The sequence below is a fragment of the Mustela lutreola genome, chromosome 13 (genome assembly GCF_030435805.1).
Source record: "Mustela lutreola isolate mMusLut2 chromosome 13, mMusLut2.pri, whole genome shotgun sequence".
Taxonomy (NCBI): Eukaryota; Metazoa; Chordata; class Mammalia; order Carnivora; family Mustelidae; genus Mustela; species Mustela lutreola.
In genome coordinates, this window is record NC_081302.1 from 70,074,344 (window position 1) to 70,102,181 (window position 27,838).

The 27,838-nt window shown below is 38.1% G+C and overlaps 1 long non-coding RNA gene across 1 annotated transcript in view; it reads right to left on the bottom strand.

The window, feature by feature from the left end:
• The window catches only part of LOC131814008 (uncharacterized), a 59,315-nt gene that overhangs the window by 13,022 nt on the left and 18,455 nt on the right, over nt 1-27,838 (bottom strand). Inside the window, exon 2 of the long non-coding RNA XR_009347088.1 lies at nt 1,323-1,460. This is a non-coding gene — a long non-coding RNA (uncharacterized LOC131814008). The remainder of the gene's footprint in view (nt 1-1,322; nt 1,461-27,838) is intronic.

Consider the following 27,838-nt stretch of genomic DNA (forward strand, 5'->3'; position numbering starts at 1 on the left):
AACATCAGTCTCATTTTCATTCTTCACTGCCTGGTCTCAAATTCAGCCTCACAAGATAACAATTAAGCCGGATAAATAAGTAGCTATTTCTGTATTAATCCGCAAGGTTTATTCCATTGCAGAATATATAGACACTTATCATTTTGTACCTTCTTACAGCCTCATTTCAAATATCTTGTTTCATATATAGTCCAGAAGGGGCAACCTTATTGCCATATGATTCTGCCCTTGACCAGAGCTGACTGCAAAGGGATGGAGGCTTGATCTACATGGGGCCAATCAAAATGAAGGAAATGTTTCATATTGAAATAATTAGTCTTATCGACCTAGGGTGGGAATGTGTACCAGGCAGAACCAGAGCCACCTACCTGTTAATGATTCAGAAAAGAAGAAACAACAGTTTTGAAGAGAAAGTTGGAAAACTAGAGGTCAGAGCAAAGAGGTAGAATTGAGGGAAGCCATGTGGCTTTGAGAAATGAAGAGCAATCTTGGTGCCCATATTCCATTCCCAGTGAATTTTTTGTTCCCTAGATCCTGTGACACCTCTATTTGAGCTGCCTTGACTAGATTTACATTTCTAGATGTGTTCTGATTAGGACATTTCCCTTTGTTTAGTTCACTTTGTTTCTCTCCCAACCCCATGTATTCATGCCATTCAACTCTATTCCTTTCTTTGGGATTCACAACTATCCTATTTCTTCTGTAATTTGTCTCTGAAGTCCTGTTTCATGGCAGACCAAGAAATATTGGCAATGAGAGGGAGCCAAAATAAAATGAGAGGAAAAATCCTTATGTTATTTCAGTCAATGTTGCACTGAAATGTGTTTAAATTTTTGAATTAGGAAAAAAAAGTAGCCAAGGTCCACCATTTATTTAATATATGATAGTAAACCCCATCTTTTTGTCTTATTTTGATTATAGTATCTATCTATCCCCAGTATTTGGGAAACACCATGTTTTGAAGCTGTATTCCCTATAAAATAAGATTGTGTGGAAGAGGGCAGTTTTCAGTTGGGGTTGATTTCTCTCTAGAGTTCAAAATCACAGTGGCTTTGGGCAGGATTTTGCCTTAAGAAAGCAGTTGATTTCATACTAAAATGAAATGATCATTATCTAGAATAAGATTTTCTTTTGGAAAATAACTGGTCTCCAGTTGTTGTTTGTTTGTTTGTTTTTAATAAACACACCATCCTAAATTACATCTCTATTCACCATCATACAACCTATAGTTCTCCTGGTGCTCTGTCCTTAAGGAGAAATCTGTATTCTATTTATGAGATTGTATTAGAAAGTGTTTAATGTACATTATCATATGGACCCACCTTTTATTTTTTCTGGTAAGTGTCGGAGGCGGAAGTCTAGAAGTAAATACTCTTCACAACTAGTACAGCTCACCCAGAGTGGTCACTTGAAGAACAACGATAGTGGAAGTTGATTGAATTGTGCTGATTACAAAGGTGCTGTGGGAAAGAAATTTCTAGGGTAGATTCAGGACTTTAAGATTATCTTTTTTTGTTTGTTTGTTTAATTTTTGTTTGTTTTAAAATAATTAAAATGGCTATCCTTGAGAGACAAAGTCCTGCTAACAATAGCCTTTTCATAGGAAGGAGAGAAAATGCATTTGATTTGCTTGTTTAAATTGGGAGCTGTGAGCTTGCCAAAGGATAAGAGTGGAATTCCCCTGAAGCAATAAATACTGCTGTGGATTAAAGAAAGAAACATTTCTTTTCTCAAAGTGTACCCTTTATAAATAGGAAGCAGATGCTGCAACAGAAGAGTGAGATATTACTCTTTCCGAGAAGAGGAGCTCAATTGGATGCTCCATGACCTCAGAAATCAGAGATTAAGGCAGAAAAGAGGTTGATGTGGTCAGAGACCTTTTCTTCAACAAGAGATATTACACACTAGTGGGTAGACTCTGCTTCGTTTGCATGATAAGCATTGAGAGAGAATATTTGTTTCCAAAGAAGACATACTGTATTCTTATGAGTTACAGAAGGGAACTCATTGCCTGGTCACTTTGGTTCAGACACTTCAGCTTGTTCCCAGGCTCTGACAAGGAGGGCTTTAAAATGGCTGTGAACTGAAAATACTTTCTGGTAACTGACATGCAAATGAGCACTCGAAACATTCCTCCCGGGGCAGGATTCCGTGTGGGTTGCCAGGAGTGCTTATTTGCATGTCAATCCCTGTGGTCTTCCTGCTCATTGTTACTTCACTGGATTGCTAGGTTTTAGCGCAAGGAGTAAATTGGTGATTTGAGGGAGCAGTATCCTAGCATTGGTATCTCTTGCCCTGTTACCTTTGGACTCTCTTGTAGATGTACTGCCTGATCAGCACCCAAATCTTTCCATTGTCTTGAGAAAACTAGTGCTTTCCTCCCTTTTACTGTCCGTAGACACTTCAGAGTGCATGCATAGTGCTGGAAGGTTTCAAAGGGATGTGAAGCATGCTTGTCATCCTATCTCTAATGATTTAATAGTCCCCAATCAGATCATTAAGGGATTATGCCTGGAGAAAAGATGTGAAGGGCTTGTTTCATTCATGCATGAGTCATTAAGTATGTCAACTGTCCTTATTTGAAGTAGTCTCTGACATGTTTTCATTGTACCTCTTAAAATTGTTTCAACTAAGTGTTTGTTTCACATCCCAGGATATTGTGATATAATGAGCTATATATTTGGTCTTCTCCCTGGTTCCTGGCACAAAGTTCCCCGAACCCTTGTAATTTTCTGAGAGACAGGGAAGAGAGGAGTATCTTTTGTTATTCACAGTAAAAACCTTTCAATTATACCTAAGTTTATGCTATTGAAGTTACTCTTGGAGGATGAGGGCAGGCTGCCAAAGGAACCTACCAAGTAATTAGAATTTTTCAGCCCCATCCACCAGCCTCCTGGACCTGGAAAGGGGTTGGGGATTGATTTAATCATCAATGGCCAATTGTTTCCTCAATCATGCATATGTAATGAAACCTCCCCAAAACTCCTAAAAAATAAGGGTTGTAGAATTCCTGGTTTGGTGATGGCATCCCTGGGCCAGGCAGGTGAAGCACTGAAACTGCATGGGACAGAAACCCTCAAACTCAGAATTTTTCTAGTCCTCTCCCTAGGTATCTCTATCTAGCTATTCATCTGTATGTTTTATAATAAAAAGGAACATAAAAAAATATTTTCCTGCATTCTGTGAGCAGTTACAGCGTATTATTCAATATGAGGAGGGGATGTAGGGAATCTTCAATTTATAGCCAATTGGTCAGCAGTACAGTTGGCAATTAGGATTTGCGACTGGTGTCTGAAGTAGAGTCATCTTTTGGAACTGAGCCCTTAACTTGTGGGGTCTGCTTTAACTCTAGGTGTGTAGTTAGTGTCAGAATTGGATTGTAGGATACCCCCTGGGTGTCCAGTTGGGAAATTACTTAATGTGAGGGAAAACCCCACACATTTGGTGTCAGAATATTGTGAATAGAGAAAACAAATTTTCCTTCACATTCTATCAGCTATTGGAGGGATGTCATTATCTAACAACAATTTAATCATATACTCAATGGATTCATTTAGTGCTCCTTTCTAAAATAAGTTGGGTGACAGAATTGTTTTCTGGCAACTGTGAACTGCCCATTCTACTCATGATGACTATGAAGTATTTTAGGGCTGGGATTTAGTTCTCTCTTTGAACTGAAAGTGACCTTTGAGGCTGTAAAGTTACTTTAGTTGGTAACTTTGGAAGTTAAAGAAAAATATTAATGCATTCATCGCAAGAAAAACTAGCTTATTTTAAGTACATTTAGCAATAGTTTGGCATTTTCTTTGGATATGAGAGTTGGGGTAGGACAAGGCATGAGTCTTAAAATTTCTTCAGGCTACATGTTCTGGAAAGTGTTCCGTGTTTGGAGGGGTGTTATTTGTATCGAAAGTAATTTTTAAGTATAGAAATGTGGCCAACAACTTAAAATTGTAGTACACTGCAAGTTCAAACAAAACAAAGCAAGACACAAATAGCCATTCTGAAATAACTCACCCAGAACCCAACACTAGGTAAGTCAAAAACAAACCAATTGAATTTTAGGTGAACTAGAAATCACTCTAAATAAATGTTTGTCTGGCTTTTGTGTGCAGAGGGCTTTTTAAAGTGTTACTATGAAGACTAGTAGGTGTTGTTACATTAACAGAAAAGTTCTGTACATCAAAAAACATTATATTCAGTATTAGAAAGTAAATATCAAATTGAGGGAAAATTTGCAAAATGTGGGACAGAAAAAAATTGAGGTCTTAAAAATATAAAGAGTACTGATCAATCATCAAAAAGCTGTTTAAACATATAAATTAAATACAGACATTTGTCTCTATTTCTTCTCAAAGCTCCTTTGAATGACAGTAAAGGAATGTGTAGGAATGAACTACAAGGACAAAAAGAACAGGAAAGTAGACTGCTGATTGGAGACATGAATCAAATTCTGAAGGTCAGGAAACAGATGGACAGGTGATAACGGACTTTGCAGAGCAGAGAGAGCTGATGCCTAACTGGCTGCAAAAGACAAAGAGAACTAGAAGGTACAGTTGTTCCCCTGCCAACACCGGGAACTAGAAGACATTGGGGCATGATGGACTAAGGCCTGAGGCTGAGGCCTAGTTGAACACAGGGCTCAGAGGAACTTGACCAAGGTTTGTTCACAGAGAGAACCTTTATGACCTACTTCTTTTATAATAAGTGAAATAAAATTTTTAAACACATATTCATTTTCTTATCTGTATGAGAGATAGGATTTAATCTTTTTCTAAAAATTATTTTTTTTTAGCACAGATGAAACATTTCTTGTAGTGTTTACCAAACGCATCTAGGACATATACTAACTGGATTATCTTTTTCAAAGCTCTGAATTCTAACACTTTTAGAAAAGAAATATGTCAGTTACTATAGCAAAATATTTAAATCTGAAAGCAATATATCTCATAAACAACCGAGCAACAAATATACTATATTATTCTTCCTATACATAGCTGCCAAATTTAACAAAATTACTTTTAATTAAAAGGAGAAAATAGGGGTGCCTGGATGGCTCAGTTGATTAATTGTCCGACTCTTGATTTCCGCTCAGGTCATGATCTCAGGGTAGTGAGATCGAGCCCTGTTCGCGCGCTCTCTCTCTCTCTCTCACTCTCAAAAAAAAAAGGAAAAAGAAAAGGGGGAGACACTGCATGTAACTTATATATAAAACACATTCACACAAGAGGAATGCTTCAGGAAATAGAAAGTTTTAAATGTTGATTATGCTATTTCCATTTAGTAAGAAAATAGTTACCATGGAAATAGCGAGTATATACAGTATTTCACTTCCACATTAAGACAGCTTCTAAAAGGAATGCATTTAGCGAACACTTGTTCTTGACATAGTTTGAAAGGAGAAGTGGCTCATAAAGAATACAGCATTTCAATTTAGATTCATTATATTCATACGGCTGTTTCATTTTCTCACTTCATGATAAAATAATTTGAATAAACCTGACCCATTTTAGGGATTTGGGTAAACTATACACATTATGTGGTTTTTACCCTAATCTAAGACCACATTACCCTTTTGATTATAATTTTTCCATTGGAATATCAGGTTCTTGGGTGGATGTCAACTCCCAACTTGGGACATAAATATAATTTTAATTAATTAAAAATTGTTTGATGAAGATGTTGATCCAAACTCAGAGGACACTTAGAATGTGGGGACCCAGATTAGAAATTGGGGTTTCCTGAATATTTCCATCTCCAGGTTATTAGTCTCAAGGTCTTATATTAATTCCATGTCTCCACTCTTCCCTGGGGTGAGCCATGCTGTGAATTTGAGGGATTGGCCTGACTGAAGCCGGCCTTTTCTCTCTGTTCTACTGTAGGTGTCCCATTCCCCAGCTTTGCTTTTCTATCTGTCAGTGGCACTCACTCTAGATCTCTTTTATGTTCTTTCCAAAAACAATCACTCATCTTAGCCAGGGAATATATTGATTCTGCATAAGTAAGTAACTATTCATTTCATGATCTGAGCTCTAATGTACCTTGGGGGATAAGGTCGGATGGCTTCAAGTGTGGCTTCTTGATGTTCTGTATACTTTTAGAAGGCTGTGTTAAATACTTAGAAGTAAATACCAGGTTGAAAGGTCAGCAGTAGCAGAGTGTGGTGGAAAGGTACAGTATTAGAAGGGCATCTGACTGTAGGTCTGCTGCCAACTGGTAATGCAATTTGGTTAAATCACCCCATTGTGCCCATGAAATGAGAGGGCTTTGATCTATTTCTTGTAAGAACTTTAAGAAAGCTCTAGATATCAGAATTGAAAAAGATATTGATAATACAAGCCAAAGTCTTCAGCATCCAAAATTTTGGGGCTTGTGATTACTCATTTCATAAAAAAGACAATTAACATAGTCTTGGGCCAGTGACTAGTATTTGAATGGTTAGAGAATGAAGGGAGAAAAAGAATTTGTTTCCTAAATATATCTAGAATATATCGCTTCTAAATCTTTGCTGTCACTGCCCTACTTTGGCCACCATTATTTTTTTTTCCTGTGTTGGCAACTAATCTCTTATGTTTCCACTATTACTAAGCTCACACTCCATCTGCTTCTTGGACATCAAGTCCTTATTTCTCAATACATTTACTATACTGCTCAATATCTTCCCCTCCTCTACCTCTACCTCAGTGCAGAATACCGATATATACAGAACTTCCAAGCACAAAACCTGGGAGTTAACTTCTAGTTCTTTCTTATCCTAGCACTGTTCATATTCTAATTAATCATCAGTCCAGTTAAATCTCTCCATCCTTAATATCTTTAAAATGTGCCCCCCTCTCTTGACCACAGCAACTGCCTTAATGAAAGCCACCACAGTCTCTCCCAAGTATTACTGTAACAGTGATGAGGGAGCAGGAGGCTGGCTGAGGGACAAAGCAAGAGCTGGTGCCTTGCACCCCCCCCTTCATCCGCTCCCCTCCATATGTGTAGCATTCCTCAGGCACCCCTGACTGCCATAAAATGATAAATAGTTAACTTGTTGAGATCACAATCCTGCAAGACAGGAGTCTCCCTTGGTTTGCAAATGTCCTTGAGATTACAACAAAGAAGTTACCTTATCAATAGCCCAATTTCCAAAGACACAGAACTCAGTTCCTCAAGCCCTAATGTCACCCTCCCCTCCATAAAAAACCGAAGGAGGTGGAGGTAGAAGGAAAAGTAAATAAAGTTAAATTTCTTCTAAACCTAAATCTCATTAACAAGGATGCTTGATAGCAGGAATGTAACATTCCACCAGGAGACTCTCAATTGTCTTTACTTGATAGCAACTAAGCCTTCAATATCCTGATAGTATTCTTTGCCCCAATAGCCCTTCTGAACACCCCTTTGTCCTCACCTACCCGACTCCTGTGTATATAACCAGCCACTCCTCACAACCCGGGGCAGCAGCTCTTCTTGCCCATGGGTCCTGTCCCTGTGCTTTAATAAACCACCATTTTGCACCAAAGATGTCTTAAGAATTCTTTCTTTAGTCGTCAGCTCCGAACCTCACCCCACCGAACCTGACTTAGGTTCTGGGACTTTATCAACAGCCTTTGAACTTGGTATCATTTTCTTAACACATTGCTCTTTCTCCTTCTGTGAAGATGTGGACAGGAGGCTGGATCCTAGAAGAGAAGTTTATCCTATCACCCAGTGAAAGCTCTTCAGTGGCTCCCTTCTCCCTAGTGGATGAAATAAGTGCAACCTCCGTATTATGGTATTAGGCTAATTACACAAAGAGGCCATTAGATTGAGGTGGCACTAAAGACGTTGTGGTCTATGTAAGAAAACAAAAATTTAAGCCTATAAATGCCTCAAGGTTATGCAATCAAAACCCAAGGATAGGGCGCCTGGGTGGCTCAGTTGGTTGGACGACTGCCTTCGGCTCAGGTCATGATCCTGGAGTCCCGGGATCGAGTCCCACATCAGGCTCCCAGCTCCATGGGGAGTCTGCTTCTCCCTCTGACCTTCTCCTCGCTCATGTTCTCTCTCACTGTCTCTCTCTCAAATAAATAAATAAAATCTTTAAAAAAAAAAAAAAAACCCAAGGATAACCAGTCACAAACAGCCAACTAGGCTTTATGCAATAAGTTATTAATAATTTCCTTACTTCACTTCTGCCTTTTTTCTATAAAAGTCTCTGCCTGAGCTTCTGTAGGTGGAGTGTGCTCTTAACTGCTTCCAGTTTGTTGCTGCCTGATTGGAATTGCTCAGATAGACTCTTAAAAGTTTAACATGCCTCAGTTTATCTTATAACAATGGCCAACCCAGCCCTTCATCTCATACCATTCACACCCAAAACTCCCTGTAGCTCTTCCAAATACAGATTATAAAATCTTCTACTTTAGGTGTCCTTTCTAGCAATTATACTTCCTTTAGTCCTCAGCTCAAGTGTGATATCTTTTAGGATCTTCTCTGACCACCCACCTGCCTGCCATAGGTGCTCCTGTTCATGCTCCTATCATGCTCTGTTCACATTTCCATTGCTGCACTGAGCATGTTGGGTTACATAATTGCCTGCTGGTTGTCATTTCCCCTGACTGCGTTGGGTGTTCCTGAAGGCAGGCTCTGTGTTCTTTCTCCTAGCAGAGGGAATAGCATGGACGCACCGGGGGGGGGGGGGGATTGGGAGATGATGGGATGGTGGGACTGCCAGAAGTTCAGTATATGGGGGGCTGACATTTGGTAGGGGTGGGGGAGTGGGGGAGTTGAGGGAGGAGATGAGGTTGAATTGGTGAGTGGTCAGACTCTGAAAGTCTTCTTAGCCGTGACCCCATTTCCGAATTATTTTTTCCTCTTGTTAATGGACATTGTTCAACTATATTTTTCTGGACAACAATGATGGAGATAATAAATGCAATGTTTTTTGCCTTTCTGTCAGAGTAGGAAAGAAAATGATTTGCCTCTTAATTTTGGGAAAAAAAAATCAGCTAACAAAAGAGTGGTTGTAAACAATAGATTTAATTGCCTCTCTTAGGACTATTATTTGGTGTCTATTTAAGACTACTAGATTTTACTTTAATTAATCCATTGTGTGGCCTATTTGCATATATTTGCATATATCTATGCGATGCCTTTAAGGAGTGACTCTAACCAAGATGCCTTGACTTCAAACCTTGCCTTTAGAGCCTAACATCACTGAAATAGATGGTAGCTCTTGAAATAGTTTACAGAGAACAAAAGGAAGTGCCTTAGGGCAGAGACAGAAGGTTCTTTTCTTAGGGAAAGCTTGGAGAAAAGGCCAGGCTCCTGAACTGCCAGGGTCTTCCTCTCTCCCCAGCCTGCACACCATGTACTTTTGAGTGGCCCAACTCTTAGGGTGCTTGTCTAATTGGATAGCCCTTGGATGGGGCTAAATTATTAAAATAACACTGAGTTTCATTCTTTTTCACCAATGGAGACATAAGCTGCCTTTAAAGCGTTTATTACTTCATGTCAATATTTTCTTTTGAGGCTCAGCGTTCCCCAAGGAGCCAGCCAACTGGAGCCTCAGAGGAAGGGTATGTGAGACTGTCGAGGTAGTCCCTGGGGAACTGTGCTCAGCTGTGAAGAAATTAGTGGGAAGGAAGTACTCCTATTGGGATTTCTTAGGACTAATATGGTTAAGGAAGTCTTTTCAGGGGAAAGGGAGGAGGAACCAATCCACACTCCATAAGTGAGCTCAGAAGCCCTCTACAAAAAGAGGGAAAATGGGATGTCATAGGTGTCAGAAAAAATTCTGAAAGACTTGAAATGGGCTAAATATATAAATCAGTGATGATTAAGTATCCATTCTAGTGCACCCTTCAGGTTTATCTCTACCTTTCATTGACTTTGAGCTATTTACAACTCTGTTAGTTTTAATAACTAGCAATGCAAATGACTCTATCTATAAACATGCAAATGAATTCTGTCTTGTGGAGAGACAATTGATTTCCCCTCACCAACCCCTCTACCAAAAGAAGCCAATTTGCATTTATTTGTAACTCTAGTCAGTGTCCTTCTTGTCTACATATATGTTGGTCTTTTTATTTATTTATTTGTTTGTTTGTTTGTTTGTTTGACAGAGAGAGATGACAAGCAGGCAGAGAGGCAGGCAGAGAGAGAGGAGGAAGCAGGCTCCCCGCTGAGCAGAGAGCCCGATGCGGGGCTCGATCCCAGGACCCTGGGATCATGACCTGAGCCGAAGGCAGAGGCTTAACCCACTGAGCCACCCAGGTGCCCCTATATGTTGGTCTTTGAATTTTTCTTTGACACTATTGGAATATGTTGTTATTCTCTCATACATTAAATAAATATTGCTATGTATTCATTTCATATTTGTATGAGGGTTATGATTTTACCTTTCAAAAAAAAAAAAATACCAGAACAAACGATATACAGGACAGGGAAGTTTTCAAGTTATCATTAAGTCTCTAAGGATTATTTTTGATCACACAAAAAAGAGGCTATCACTTTGTGTTCTGGCCTGATTAATTTACATAGCTTTAGTAAGAAGTCTTAATTAAAGATAAGAGCCTCTGAGTGTATTAGTGAACCTAGTCTTACAGGTGCTGAACGATGACAAGCCCAGAGAATTATCTTCAGTCTAGAAGTTTTAGAAGGAATCTCAGGTGGCATTTTCAATTATTCCAATTATTCAGCAAAAATTCTTATTGGTTCTTGTGTTTTGACTCTAAAAAACCAAGCCTAAGAAATTAATGTCCACAGTTTTCTCCTGTAGTATCTATACATTAGGCTAAATTCTTGTCTCCTTAAAGTCTCCACAAACTGCTGAGATTCCTGATCTTCATTGCTATTAAATCTAGGAACCTGACAGCCATAGGACAGGTAACAGACCATTTCCTAAGAAAGATTTGTGGGCACTGGTTCCACACATGAAGTTCAATGCTTGTTCCTTAATGATGGGCTTGTCAAAGCTCACTAAATGTGCTTTATTCTCAAGTATGATACTCTAGGTATGGACTCATAAATATTTGTTAAATGATTTTTTTATGTACAAAGAAGGATAAGTTTGTACTGGCTTTATGCAAAAACCTACATTGCTATGAAAAGGAGATTCAATTAAAGTATTTGTTCCTGAATTCTGAAGACCAGAATTTTAAAATTTAGAATTGTGAGAACCAGATACTACTTAAAGAATATTAAATTTCAATTTCAGTTTACAAAAGCGTAATTTGAGAATTATAGATTTTTAACGATATAGAACTTCCTTATATATGTATGAGAAAATAGAACATGTAGACTAATGTAATTCCAAAAATATTCCCCCCTACAAAATGCTACATGACATTTCCTTCATTAGTTTAGCACATCCTACTTTTACTTAAGTCTTTTTCTACTGGATATTGGTTCGGCAGAATGATTTTCCTGGGAGTCATTTGCTTCTGAACTCAAAAGCATCTAAGATGCCCCGGATCAGTTCTCCAGGACAGTTTCATGGTTGACTAAGTAATGTTAAGTGAAGCTCCAAAGCCTGTTCCCATGAGTATATGTCTTGAATTATCAATAGTTAAAGAAAGAAATAACAGTAGTGATATAGTGAACAGTACCTGGTTCAGTTCTTTCTATAAGGCTCTAAGACTCGGTTTTTCAGAGTTAATTTCTGTCTGGAGTCTTAATTAGTCTTCAGACAAAGAAGGAAAAGCAAAAACCACAAGTTGATGGTAAGGCTGAATGAATGTAGCTAATTTGTTTCAATAACAAATACACAGAATAAAGGGGAGTGAAGTTCTCTGTTGGATTATATATATTACATAATTCTTCCATAAGGATTTCACCAGTGTTCCCTTTGGTATAAGAACATATATGGGTATCAGAGTCATTGACAAATCTTCAAAATCTTTCAATCTGCCTTGGAAAAGTGCAAATCTGGATAAAGAGAGAATATTCTTAACACTAAAGCTAATACTGTTAAAATGAAAAAATAAATAGAAAAAAAGCATGTGAAATTTAGAGATAAATGCTCTTAAGTAAAAAGAACATATCATATTTTAATATGTAGTAATGTACTCCAGGTAGAACAGAAGATTTTAGTAAGACTTTGTTTAGTGAACTGGAACATAAAAGGGAGATGACATATAAATACATTTTACCTAAGCTACATTGACATACACTTGCATCATGCCTGTTTTTTGGAGAAATGCTATTTACCCTTAGATATTGTTTATTGTTATTTTATAAACCTGTATTTTATGATTTAAACATCAGATTGAAAGTTGACTGAATGATTGCATGGTTGTGCCACATTGTAATATCATGAGTTCTATGAATCATTAAAAAACTTACCTGACCTGTTTGTTTTAGATGCCATCCAGTGGATTTGTTACATATACAAAATTATTTATTTTAGTAATGTTTTACTTGTACAAAATTAACCCAGGGAAAGCTGACCTTCTTTGACAACTTTTCCCTATAACTTTTATATTGATATAGTGCTACTCAAGAAATACGAGTTTGCCAGAAAACGTAACTATTTCTCGTACTCTTTTTAAAAAAAATTTTTTTTTAAGATTTATTTATTTACTTGAGAGAGAGAGATCACAGTCTGGGTTGAAACCAAGATTTGCAGGCTTAACTGCTTGTACCACTGAGGTGCCCCATCTTTTTTTTTTTTTTTTTTGTTAAAGATTTTATTTTTTAAAGTAATCTCTAAACCCACCATGGGCCTCAAACTCATAATCCTGAGATCAAGAGTCCATCAGCTGAGCCAGACAGACTCCCCTCTCATAGTCTGTTTTAAATAAGGTGTGACAGACTGAATAACATGTCCACCAAAGATCTTCATGTCCTAATCCCTGGAGTCTTTGAATATGTTACTTTACATGAAAAAAGGTACTTCACAGACATGATTCAATTAAGGAACTGGGAGATTATTCCAGGTCTGCCCAATATGATCATTAGGGTTATAAGAGATAAGAGAAGAGAATGTAATGGAATGATGGAATTGATGATGGGCTTTGCAGATGAAAGAAGAAGCCACACGCCAAGCAAGATAGGTGGCCACTAGCAGCTGAGAAAAGTAAGAAAATGGATTCTCCCCTCAGAGCCTCCAGAAAGAAACATACCTTCCAATATCTTGATTTTAGCCTACTGAAGCTCATTTTTGGCGTCTGATCCTAAGAACTGTAAAGGAGTACATCTGTGTTATTTTAAGTCGCTAAGTTTGCACTGATTTGTTACAGTGGCAACAGGACATTAATACATTAGTTAAATAAACCCCCAAATTTTGTGATTTCTCAGGAGTCCTTTGGAAGATCCTAAAGGTAGTTTAGGTATAAAAGACACTTTGAGGGGCGCCTGGGTGGCTCAGTGGGTTAGGCCACTGCCTTCGGCTCAGGTCATGATCTCAGGGTCCTGGGATCGAGTCCCGCATCAGGCTCTCTGCTCAGCAGGGAGCCTGCTTCCTCCTCTCTCTCTCTCTCTCTCTCTGCCTGCCTCTCAGTGTACTTGTAATTTCTCTCTGTCAAATAAATAAATAAAATCTTTAAAAAAAAAAAAAAAAAAATAAAAGACACTTTGAGAGGGGGTGTCCAAGATGGTGGTGTTGGAAGACCCTGAACTCACCTCCTCCCACGTACACACCAAATTTATAGCTATATATAGATCATTTCCCTCTGAAAAAGATGGAAAACTAGATGAACTCTTCTCCACAACAAAGGATAAAAAGATGACACTGAGATGGGTTGGAGACCTGGGATAAGGTCTGACCAAAAAACCCCCATCTCTAGCACACCAACACATTAGGAAGGAATTTCAACAGACAGCAGGCCCAAGGGGTCAGTGCCTACTTCAGGCACCCCGGCCCTAAGATCTGCACCAGAAAGATGAGCTCCCAGAATGATTGGCCTGGAAAACCAATGGAGCTGATGTGCAGGGGAGGAATCCCAAAGTGCTATAGGAAACTGAGATTCTCCTCTTGAAGAGATTATATGCAGTGTCACTCACCCTGAGACCCAGCAAAAACCCCAGCAGTTTGAAAAGCACCTAAATTATATGTGAAGGTGATTCATTTGCTGAGCTGTGGCATTGGCTGGAGGGGGAGAAGCTGGGTGAGATGCCCCCCCCAGAGATGGAGGCATGGACTGATGCTATTGTTGCACTCTCTACATGGCAGAAGTGGGTAGGCTCAGAGGCAGAACCTTCCCACCACCTTCCTGGAACAGGCGGGGGCCAGGGGCTATAGCATCTGCCGACACTGGAAAGTCAGGGCTTCCTGACTCCATAGCACAACAAATGGAACTACATTAAACTAAAAAGCTTTTACAGAGTGAAGGAAATCTGTCAACCACAACAAAAAAGTGCAGCTTACTGAAATGAGAAGGTATTTGCAAATCATGGATCTTTTAAATGGTTAATACCCAAAATATATAAAGAACTCATGCAACTCAATAACAATAACAACAACAACAACAAAATAAACCCAAACAATCTGATTAAAAAATAACCAAAGGATTTGAATAGACATTTTTCCAAAGAAGACATTCAGGTGGCCAACAGATATATGAAACGATGCTCAACATCACTCATCATCAGGGAAATGGAAATCAAAACCACAGTGAGATATCACCCCTAGTATACCTGTCAGAATGGTTAGTATGATAAATACAAGAAATAACAAATGTCAGTGAGAATGTGGAGAAAAAAATCCTCATGCACTATTGGTGGGAATGTAAACTGTTGTAGCGACTATAGAAAACAGTATGGAGATTACTCAAAAAGCTAAAACTAGATATACCATATGATCCAACAATTCCATTACTGGGTATATGCCCAAAGAAAATAAAAACAAGAATTTGAAAAGATACATGCACCATTATGTTCCTTGCAGCATTATTTATAATAGCCAAGATCTGGAAAAACCTAAGTGTTCACTGATGGATAAGTGGATAAAGGAGATGTGGTTTATATATACTGCTGAGCATTAAAAAAAAAAAATGTTATTTTACCCTTTGTGACAACACAGGTGGACCTTGAAGGTATTACACTAGGTGAAATAAGTCAGACAGAGAAAGATGATTATTACATGATTTCACTTAGATATAAAATCTAAAAAACAAAACAATAAACAAAACAAAGCAAAACCAAGACTCAAATACAGAGAACAGATTGCTGGTTGCCTGAACAGAAGGTGGTTAGGGGAAGTGAAGGGGCAAAGGGGATTAAGAAAAACAAACTTCCAGTTGTAAAATAAATAGTCATAGGGATATAATGTACGGCATGGAAAATAGAGTCAATAACATTTTATAAACTTTATAAGGTGCCAGATGGTAACTCGACTTATTGTGTTGATCATTTTGCAATGTATACACAAGTCACAATCATGGTGTACACCTGAACTAAATTAGTATTGTATGTCAGTTACACCTCAGTTAAAAAAAGACACCTGACATTTTGTTACCTAATTTTATTTTATTTTTATTTTTTTTAAAGATTTTATTTATTTATTTGACAGACGCAGATCACAAGTAGGCAGAGAACCAGGCAGAGAGAGAGGGAAGCGGGCTCCCTGCTGAGCAGAGAGCCCGATGTGGGGCTCGATCCCAGGACCCTGGACCACGACCTGAGCCCGAAGGCAGAGGCTTTAACCCACCGAGCCACCCAGGCACCCCTTGTTACCTAATTTTAGAATCTAATATTGAAAAAACAAAAATGAAAAGAGAGGAAGATGGGCCATTCCTTAAAAGAATCAGATGCCTGAGTACATGGATAGTTTTAGCTAGACTACTTATTAATCAAAATGAAAGTGGAGTGTATTAAATTAAGTACAGAAGAAGTTATCAGGATGTTAGCTCCTTCAGTGAGGATTAAAAAAACCAAACAAAACAAACAAACAAAAAACAATCAAGGACATGGCTAAATCAGCCAAAGCACAATAAGTTATTCTGGTGAGACATTGAATCTCTGGTATCTGAACAGAGTACATAGATGATACATAATAACCTTGTTAAGAGTAGATCAAATACTCCAATTTTAGCTCCTTGCTAAGAGTAGATTAAATACTCCAATTTTAAAGGAAAGATCAATTTTAATGGAAAGAAAGACAAATTCTAATTCTGTGCTAACATAACGTTTGGCCATGAAGGATTAACGGAATTCTTTCTTTTTTTCTAAATGTGAATTATTTTATCAAAACTGTGCCAACTTTGCCAAATTGTGAACATAAGTCATTGCTTACATTTAGGCTCATTATTCATATTTATTACAAACCAAGGCAACAAAACCATTTTCTGCATTCCTTTTACCATGTAATCTGTCCATTCAACTTTGAACCTTCAGTCCTTCTACATGTTATCTAGCCATTCAAGTTTGAACCTTCATTATCGTCATTCATATTCCAGAACAGCAGACTTAATTTTAGGACAAAATACTTTTCCCTTAATAAACTCTCCATTACCTTTTAAACACAGTGTAATTTCTCTGCCACTCTAGTCCCTACCGTCTTAATCACCCATTTTAATTTTAACTCTTAACTGAATTAACTAACTTCCACTTTACAGAGAGAGCAGAGGGGGAGGATGGGGATAGATCTGTTGTATTTGAGCATTTTAGAAACTCAGAGTAAATCAAGCATGACTTCCAATAGTCAGAGGGATCATTTTACCACATTGTTAATGTGGCAAAAATGAACACCTTCATTAATGAAGTAGTTCTCAGTTTTTCTTCCAAGGGATATTTGCCAGTTTTGGAGACATTTTTGATTATTATGACGTGGAGGGCAGTAGGCTGTGCTGATGGTGTCTTGTGGGTAAAGGGCAGGGATGTATATAATATTATCCAGTACATAGGATAGTGCTTCACAACAAAGAATTATGGGTCCAAAATTCCAGTAGTACCTTCGTTGAGAAACCCTGCTTAACATGACCTCAAGGTAGAGCCATGTTACAACATATTGTAATAGGAAGCAAACCTGTGTGTGTATATAGGTATGTATACTTGTATTATTTACATGTATATGTAAATACATACACAATGTATATGTTTTCTGGCCAATCTTATAGTATTCTGTCCTATTAGAAATTATCCAGATAGCCAAAGATTATTCATTAACTCAACTTACCAGTGTATTCGGTTCTTAATGTTAACTAAAGGTCTTGAAAGTTATGTGTAAGATGCACTATAAAACACAAACACTGCCAAAGTAAAATTTATCAGAATTATAACTGCTTACTTGAATACATCATGTTATAGTTTTCATAACCCAAAACCTTATATGGAAATATGTTGGCTTCTCTGATCAGTAAACCAATATAAGGCTTTTGGGGAATTGAGATTAAATAGTCTATTCATGAGAAAACAAATAGGGATCTATTATGACATGTTTTCTCATAGTGTACTCTACATAGAGAAAACAAGGGAGCAGATATACAGCTGCTTTTAAACCAAAGTGATTAAACAAGTCTCATATGTCCCAGGAATCACTTTGATTATAGGAACTTGGGGTTTCCTATAAAAAGCATTCTGAGCTAGCAGTTTCTGAGTTCACTAGTGGTTTGTTCATCAATTTGGGGAATGGGTGATAGTACGTTTGAAGAATTAGAAATTTAGTTTATTTTCCAGGGATTTTGGTGATATTAGATTTATGTAAGGCCTTGTTAGTATCTATAACACAATCAGAACAGAGCTCCTTTACAAAGCTTTATAATTTACTTTATTAATACACACAGGTGTAGTAAAATATTTGAAACTCACACACCAAGAGGAATAGGGTTTTCTCACCTCCAAACACCTGGACAATAGCTTGACACTTCACTACTATTGCATTAGCCAAGTAAACTCAGAATCACAAAACGTGAGTGGCCCAGATCTCAGAGTTGCTCTCTCTTACAGTGGGCACATTTAAAAAATTGATTTGAGCTCACAAATAGTCTGACAATCAAACAAAAATACTAACAACCTAAACATTACCTTTCTTAACTTGAGCTTCATCATTTACTGGGATATCTCGGTGGTGTGGTCCTCAAAGCTGCTAAAATACTATCTCTAAAGTGTTAAAATATGGGGGCACCTGCGTAGCTTAGTCCATTAAGCATCTTGATTTCCACTCAGGTCATGACCTCAGGGTCCTGAGATTGAGCAACATCTTGGACTTGGTACTGGGTGGGGAGCCTGCTTAAGATTTTATCTCTCCTTCTCCCTCTGCACCCCCCCTTCCCCTTAACCAATCCCACCCCGAAAAAAATAAGAAATGTTAAAACATGACAATTCTACAAATACAGACTAAGCACATGTTAAAGACTTATTTAACTCCTTGACAAGAGAACCAGCATGGTGGTAGAGCTGGTTCAAAGTGCATTTAAGGCAAGGAAGAAAAGATTGCTAGGTTAGATACAAAATGGTTTAGGTCCAACGATGCAATAAAAATATGACATTTGGGGTTATTGTTTCTCTGTACAGAATTATTTAATCTCTAGCAGACAAAAATCTGATAGTCACCATGTAACTTGATAGAGTCTGGACCCTAATCAATAGTAAATGATATGACAAATCAAGATATATTCCCCTGGAGAATTAAACAATGTCTGCATGGATCTATCAGACAATGATTCAATATGACATTAAATCAGGATAAGCAGACATCCTTTATTTCCAAGTTTTTGTTAATTTTCTTAATGTAAGATGCTTTTGTAGTTCACCCCAGCGAACTTGCAAGGAAATGTGGACTTCCAAATTCAGGAGGGGAAGGTCTCTTTCATTTATTCAACAAAAATATGTGGCATTTATTAGGTACCAGGCACTGCACTAGACCCTGGAGCTATATAATGAACAAAGCAAAAGTAAAATCCCCCTGTGGTTCTGACATTCTAGTAGAGGAGGTAGATTAATAAGCAAGCTATGTTTACATATTCGTTGGAGAAAAGGGATGTTGATGATATGTTATAGTATGTTAAGTGATGGAGAGTGCTAAGGGGAAAAATCAAGCAGGCAGGGGAGTGGGGAGTGTTAGTATTTCTAGGAAAGGCAACCAAGAAAACACTCATGCAAGGGACATTTGAGTAAAGAGCTGGAGGAGGTGAGAGGTAGGATGCCTGGTGCAAGGTGAGGTGGGGAAGAAGCTATTGTTGTGCTTCAGACCCCTGCTGAGTTCTGGAAACAAGGGAGAGGAGGGTGTGGAGAGGTCAACTCCTAATAGCCAGGTGTGGGCCTGGATGCCATTTGAGAGCTCTGGATTTATTACCGTCATTATAATAACCATTATGTGGCTACATATAATAGAGTAACTATACATAACCTCCATTGTATGGTTCTAAAGAGGTTTTGTAAAATTGGGGCTTGGTTAGTGACTGATAGGTTGGGAACTCACATTAAAAATGTGATTTAAAAAATAAATTATAAAAAAGACTTTAGAATCATAAATTATATTTGATTGTATATGATAAAAACATTTAAATGATAAAATAATCATCATATTCTTTTAGGGATTTTTAAAATGATATAATGGCATGGATGCTATTCTACCTCCTGCTTCAAACTCTTTTGGGAGGAAAAGAGGGGTAATTTTAAAAAAAGGTGCCTTATCCTACATTATGCCTTAGTCTTTTCCTCTCCTTTATAAGCCTGTCTGGAAGTAAAGTGCACCTGTCATTGATTTTGGTCTCCAAAAACCCCGTCTTGTCCCATAATTTCATTTCATTTCTACACTTAGAGTACCATTTATAATATTGTATCATTTCTACACTTAGAGTACCATTTATAATATTGTATATGTCACGCTGAGAAAAGTGGAAATATTAATTGCCAGTGCTTCAGTCCAATTTGTGTGTCTCTGAGAAGTGTCAGTGATAGGCAGCATGTACTTCTGATGCTGGTGAGTCAGCAGAACAAGGCAGGCTTAAACAGAAACAACCCCAGCACAGGATGGAAGATACACAGGAGTAATAGACAAAGTTAGTAGGGTAGTGCACCAATTAGCTTGATTGTGTGCAGAAGATATCTCAGAAGAGTGTATTATCTTAGAAATCCTAATGGAATAAAGCAGTCTTCAGACAGACCCTCCTTTTTGTCTCTCAGTATGATTTTTCAGGAGTACCAGGTCACAGCCTCTGCAGTGTGATGGTAGTAATGGATCTGAATCAGCAATCCAAGGGGAATTTCAATTTCAATTAAAATTCCTGCTGGACCGTACCCTCTCTCTTCTTCAACTCCAATTGACTCAGGCTATTTTTGTACTTACACAATTAGAAACCCCTTGCAGGCACCTGGGCGGCACCTAGTGCATCACAGGTGTGCACCCGGGGTTTGCTGAATGGAATAACAGCGCTGTCGCTAAATGAGGGGTCACTCTCGGACACTAATGACGAATAAACGGCTCCTGAGCGCCAGGCACTGAGAGGTGCTCTGGGCACATGCGTGCTCTCCCCTAATCCCCTCAGCAATTTCAGGACTCAAAGATAAACTCATGGCTCCCAAAGTTCAGTCGTTTTCCAAAGCTAGGCCGCTTTCAAAGTCCTCAACTTACTATTTAAATTCTCTGTCACACTAGTTACTCTGCCTTCACGTAATCTTGGCAGTTTTTCATTAAAACCAAACAAGCAATAGGAAAAACAATTTTAAAAGTCCTTTGCATATTTGTAATCTTACGTTAAAGCCCCAAATAAGGTCACACGTGGAAAGAACCTTTAGCATAGATTGAAAAATGAGGACTTTTTACTTTTATAGCTGTGTCCCACTTAGAATCACTTTTCATCTAAAAAAAAAAAAAAGAAAGAAAGAAAGCAATTTCATGAAGTGCTAATTTTAATCAGCTTGCATCTGCATAAGGACCTCCAGCCCTGCTCTTGTATATTCTATTATATAATTCTCCCTTTCCAGGTTTGACAGTGCTTAAAAGATTTATACCTGGACTTGTAGTTCCATATACCAGTAAAAATGTTAGGCTGCTTTTATCCCATTTCAAATACACTCTCTTTTCTGAATATTAGTTGTATAGAAGGGCCTCAGTAAATATTGCAACACATATTAATTTAAGTTAAAAATCAGAGTAATCATAGGTTCTTTTGGTCTTTGAGAAAAGTTTGTTTGTTCTGTTGGGTTTTTCCTACTTTGTTTACAAGTTTCTAAATTTCAACAATTTCTGAATTGAGGTAAGTAGATCAAAAATTTTATTTCACTGTTTTTCTTTCACAATTCCCACATGCTAGAGAGGCTACTGGAATGGTGTTCACCATTCAGTATACATATTATATTTGATGTGGTTGTTTTTGCTAAAGTATAATGGGTTTTTACCACCATAAAACCACTTTACTAAGGCTTAGAAGTGAAGCTGCTTTTTTTTTCCTTTTTTTTAATTAGTTTTTTATTTTTTTATAAACATGTATTTTTATCCCCAGGGGTACAAGTCTGTGAATCGCCAGGTTTACACACTTCACAGCACTCACCAAAGCACATACCCTCCCCAATGTCCATAATCCCACCCCCCCTTCTCCCAACCCCCCTCCCCCCAGCAACCCTCAGTTTGTTTTGTAAGATTAAGAGTCACTTATGGTTTGTCTCCCTCCCAATCCCATCTTGTTTCATTGATTCTTCTCCTACCCACTTAAGCCCCCATGTTGCATCACCACTTCCTCATATCAGGGAGATCATATGATAGTTGTCTTTCTCTGCTTGACTTATTTCGCTAAGCATGATACGCTCTAGTTCCATCCACGTTGTCGCAAATGGCAAGATTTCATTTCTTTTGATGGCTGCATAGTAGTCCATTGTGTATATATATACATCTTCTTGATCCATTCATCTGTTGATGGACATCTAGGTTCTTTCCATAGTTTGGCTATTGTGGACGTTGCTGCTACAAACATTCGGGTGCACGTGCCCCTTTGGATCACTGCGTTTGTATCTTTAGGGTAGATACCCAATAGTGCAATTGCTGGGTCATAGGGCAGTTCTATTTTCAACATTTTGAGGAACCTCCATGCTGTTTTCCAGAGTGGCTGCACCAGCTTGCATTCCCACCAACAGTGTAGGAGGGTTCCCCTTTCTCCGCATCCTCGCCAGCATCTGTCATTTCCTGACTTGTTGATTTTAGCCATTCTGACTGGTGTGAGGTGATATCTCATTGTGGTTTTGATTTGTATTTCCCTGATGCCAAGTGATATGGAGCACTTTTTCATGTGTCTGTTGGCCATCTGGATGTCTTCTTTGCAGAAATGTCTGTTCATGTCCTCTGCCCATTTCTTGATTGGATTATTTGTTCTTTGGGTGTTGAGTTTGCTAATTTCTTTATAGATTCTGGACATGAGTCCTTTATCTGATATGTCGTTTGCAAATATCTTCTCCCATTCTGTCAGTTGTCTTTTGATTTTGTTAACTGTTTCCTTTGCTGTGCAAAAGCTTTTGATCTTGATGAAATCCCAATAGTTCATTTTTGCCCTTGCTTCCCTTGCCTTTGGCGTTGTTCCTAGGAAGATGTTGCTGTGGCTGAGGTCGAAGAGGATGCTGCCTGTGTTCTCCTCAAGGATTTTGATGGATTCCTTTCTCACATTGAGGTCCTCCATCCATTTTGAGTCTATTTTTGTGTGTGGTGTAAGGAAATGGTCCAATTTCATTTTTCTGCATGTGGCTGTCCAATTTTCCCAGCACCATTTATTGAAGAGGCTGTCTTTTTTCCATTGGACATTCTTTCCTGCTTTGTCGAAGATTAGTTGACCATAGAGTTGAGGGTCTATTTCCGGGCTCTCTATTCTGTTCCATTGATCTATGTGTCTGTTTTTGTGCCAGTACCATGCTGTCTTGATGATAGCTTTGTAATAGAGCTTGAAGTCCGGAATTGTGATGCCACCAACTTTGGCTTTCTTTTTCAATATCCCTTTGGTTATTCGAGGTCTTTTCTGGTTCCATATAAATTTTAGAATTATTTGTTCCATTTCTTTGAAAAAGATGGATGGTACTTTGATAGGAATTGCATTAAATGTGTAGATTGCTTTAGGTAGCATAGACATTTTCACAATATTTATTCTTCCAATCCAGGAGCATGGAACATTTTTCCATTTCTTTGTGTCTTCCTCAATTTCTTTCATGAGTACTTTATAGTTTTCTGAGTATAGATTCTGTGCCTCTTTGGTTAGGTTTATTCCTAGATATCTTATGGTTTGGGGTGCAATTGTAAATGGGATGGACTCCTTAATTTCTCTTTCTTCTGTCTTGTTGTTGGTGTAGAGAAATGCAACTGATTTCTGTGCATTGATTTTATATCCTGACACTTTACTGAATTCCTGTACAAGTTCTAGCAGTTTTGGAGTGGAGTCTTTTGGGTTTTCCACATATAGTATCATATCATCTGCGAAGAGTGATAATTTGACTACTTCTTTGCCGATTTGGATGCCTTTAATTTCCTTTTGTTGTCTCATTGCTGAGGCTAGGACCTCTAGTATTATGTTGAATAGCAGTGGTGACAATGGACATCCCTGCCGTGTTCCTGACCTTATCGGAAAAGCTTTCAGTTTTTCTCCATTGAGAATGATATTTGCGGTGGGGTTTTCATAGATGGCTTTAATGATATTGAGGTATGTGCCCTCTATCCCTACACTTTAAAGAGTTTTGATCAGGAAGGGATGCTGTACTTTGTCAAATGCTTTTTCAGCATCTATTGAGAGTATCATATGGTTCTTGTTCTTTCTTTTATTGATGTGTTGTATCACATTGACTGATTTGCGGATGTTGAACCAACCTTGCAGCCCTGGAATAAATCCCACTTGGTCGTGGTGAATAATCCTTTTAATGTGCTGTTGAGTCCTATTGGCTAGTAATTGGTGAGAATTTTCGCATCCGTGTTCATCAAGGATATTGGTCTGTAGCTCTCTTTTTTGATGGGATCCTTGTCTGGTTTTGGGATCAAGGTGATGCTGGCCTCATAAAATGAGTTTGGAAGTTTTCCTTCCATTTCTATTTTTTGGAACAGTTTCAGGAGAATAGGAATTAGTTCTTCTTTAAATATTTGGTAGAATTCCCCCGGGAAGCCGTCTGGCCCTGGGCTTTTGTTTGTTGGAGATTTTTAATGACTGTTTCAATCTCCTTACTGGTTATGGGTCTGTTCAGGCTTTCTACTTCTTCCTGGTTCAGTTGTGGTAGTTTATATGTTTCTAGGAATGCATCCATTTCTTCCAGATTCTCAAATTTGTTGGCGTAGAGTTGCTCATAATATGTTCTTATAATACTTTGTATTTCTTTGGTGTTAGTTGTGATCTCTCCTCTTTCATTCATGATTTTATTTATTTGAGTCCTTTCTCTTTTCTTTTTGATAAGTCTGGCCAGGGGTTTATCAATTTTATTAATTCTTTCAAAGAACCAGCTCCTACTTTCATTGATTTGTTCTATTGTTTTTTTGGTTTCTATTTCATTGATTTCTGCTCTGATCTTTATGATTTCTCTTCTCCTGCTGGGCTTAGGGTTTCTTTCTTGTTCTTTCTCCAGCTCCTTTAGGTGTAGGGTTAAGTTGTGTACCTGAGACCTTTCTTGTTTCTTGAGAAAGGCTTGTACCGCTATATATTTTCCTCTCAGGACTGCCTTTGTTGTGTCCCACAGATTTTGAACCGTTGTATTTTCATTATTTGTTTCCATGATTTTTTTCAATTCTTCTTTAATTTCCCTGTTGACCCATTCATTCTTTAGAAGGATGCTGTTTAGTCTCCATGTATTTGGGTTCTTTCCAAACTTCCTCTTGTGGTTGAGTTCTAGCTTCAGAGCATTGTGGTCTGAAAATATGCAGGGAGTGATCCCAATCTTTTGATACCGGTTGAGTCCTGATTTAGGACCGAGGATGTGATCTATTCTGGCGAATGTTCCATGTGCACTAGAGAAGAATGTGTATTCTGTTGCTTTGGGATGCAATGTTCTGACTATATCTGTGATGTCCTTCTGGTCCAGTGTGTCGTTTAAGGCCTTTATTTCCTTGCTGATCTTTTGCTTGGATGATCTGTCCATTTCAGTGAGGGGAGTGTTAAAGTCCCCTACTATTATTGTATTATTGTTGATGTGTTTCTTTGATTTTGTTATTAATTGGTTTATATAGTTGGCTGCTCCCACGTTGGGGGCATAGATATTTAAAATTGTTAGATCTTCTTGTTGGACAGACTCTTTGAGTATGATATAGTGTCCTTCCTCATCTCTTAATTATAGTCTTTCGTTTAAAATCTAATTGATCTGATATAAGGATTGCCACTCCTGCTTTCTTCTGATGTCCATTAGCATGTTAAATTGTTTTCCACCCCCTCACTTTAAATCTGGAGGTGTCTTTAGGCTTAAAATGAGTTTCTTGGAGGCAACATATAGATGGGTTTTGTTTTTTTATCCATTCTGATACCCTGTGTCTTTTGATTGGGGCATTTCGCCCATTAACATTCAGGGTAACTATTGAGAGATATGAATTTAGTGTCATTGTATTGCCTGTAAGGTGACTGTTACTGTATATTGTCTCTGTTCCTTACTGATCTACCACTTGTAGGCTCTCTCTTTGCTTAGAGGACCCCTTTCAAGATTTCCTGTAGAGCTGGTTTGGTGTTTGCAAATTCTTTCAGTTTTTGTTTGTCTTGGAAGCTTTTAATCTCTCCTTCTAGTTTGAATGATAGCCTAGCTGGATATAGTGTTCTTGGCTGCATGTTTTTCTCGTTTAGTGCTCTGAAAATATCATGCCAGCTCTTTCTGGCCTGCCAGGTCTCTGTGGATAAGTCAGCTGCCAATCTAATATTTTTACCGTTGTATGTTACAGACCTCTTTTCCTGGGCTGCTTTCAGGATGTTCTCTTTGTCACTAAGAGTTGTAAATTTCACTTTAAGGTGACGGGTTGTGGGCCTATTCTTATTGATTGTGAGGGGCGTTCTCTGAACCTCCTGAATTTTGATGCTCGTTCCCTTTGCCATATTGGGGAAATTCTCCCCAATAATTCTCTCCAATATACCTTTTGCTCCCCTCTCTCTTTCTTCTTCTTCTGGAATCCCAATTATTCTAATGTTGTTTCGTTTTATGGTGTCACTTATCTCTCGAATTCTCCCCTCGTGGTCCAGTAGTTGTTTGTCCCTCTTTTGCTCAGCTTCTTTATTCTCTGTCATTTGGTCTTCTATATCACTAATTCTTTCTTCTGCCTCATTTATCCTAGCAGTGAGAGCCTTCATTTTTGATTGCACCTCATTAATTGCTTTTTTTAATTTCAACTTGGTTAGATTTTAGTTTTATTTCTCCAGAAAGGGCTTTTATATCTCCCGAGAGGGTTTCTCTAATATCTTCCATGCCTTTTTCGAGCCTGGCTAGAACCTGAGAATTGTCATTCTGAACTCTAGATCTGACATATTACCAATGTCTGTATTGATTAGGTCCCTAGGCTTCGGTACTGCCTCTTGTTCTTTTTTTTGTGGTGAGTTTTTCCGCCTTGTCATTTTGTTCAGATAAGAGTATATGAAAGAGCAAGTAAAATACTAAAAGTGTGGCAACAACCCCAAGAACATATGGTTTAACCAAATCGGAAGAGATCCCAAATCATGATGGGGGAGAAAGAGGATAAAAAGAGGTTCAAAAGAAAGAAAGAAAGAGGAAAAAAAAAGAGAAAAGAAAAAAAAGAAAAGAATTTAAAAAAGGAAAACGAATAAAGAAAGATATAAAAAGGAAAATATATATATATTAGATCAACTAGTTAAAAAAACGTTAAAAAAGAAAAAGTTAAAAGTTAAAAAAAAATTTAGCATAAGAAGAGAAAAAAAATGAAAGGGTAAAAAATTTAATTAACTGCAAGACTATAAAAATCACAGGGAAAAAAAAAATCACAGGGAGAAAGCCATGAGTTCCGTGCTTTGCTTTCTCCTCCTCTGGAATTCTGCTGCTCTCCTTGGTATTGAAACCGCAGTCCTTGGTCGGTGAACTTGGTCTTGGCTGGATTTCTTGTTGATCTTCTGGGGGAGGGGCCTGGTGTAGTGATTCTCAAGTGTCTTTGCCCCAGGCGGAATTGCACCGCCCTTACCAGGGGCCAGGCTGAGTAATGGGCTGGGGTTTGCTTTCAGGAGCTTTTGTTCCCTGAGTGCTTTCCGTATCTGTCTCTCTCTGCTATCTTAGTTCTCCCTTCTGAAGTTCTGCTTATGAGGACCAGAGGTGAGGTTGGACCTATGGGTTCACAGAACGAAGGGGTCCTGGGCCAATGATACGTACTTGCTCTATAGGAGCCACTCGTGGACAAAAACATCTGTACATAGCTGTGGCTTGTCAATTAGCCTGCTAAATAGCTATAGGTCTTATGTGTGTTTTTGGGTAGAGTGTACATTGGGTCAGCCTGAGGCCATCCTGGATGTCACTCCTGAGTGACTGATTTTGAGGGTGATATAGCTGTCAATTCAGGGGTGGCTTGATTTCGTCTTTTTATGCCCTTCATTTTCTAAACAGCACTATTGCTTTTTATTTGTTCCACTGATTGTTGACATGTGTTATAGGTTACTACCTTAACCTATAACTACCTTAACTATGTCAAAATTTAACATTTAAAATGAATTCTACTTGTATCTCACAAATTATTTTCTTACTCATTATGTGCACAAAACAACATATCCTATGAGTTTCACCTATTAAAATTTATACCATGCTTAACATTTCTTATGTGTTCGGTCCATCCTGTTTGTTTTTCTGCCTTCTATTACAGAATTGAAAATTCTCAAACAACAAAGGAAGTTCACATTATAAGACCTTATTTTTGAATTCCAATACCATGTCACACTTGGGTATTGATACTCAATTTCAATAGTTACATCTTTCACTATAAAAACTTCCTTAGTTATGTTATAATGATTAACAGCATGCATTTCTACCCCAATCTTAAAATTCTCTTTATCTCTTCTGTCAGAATCAT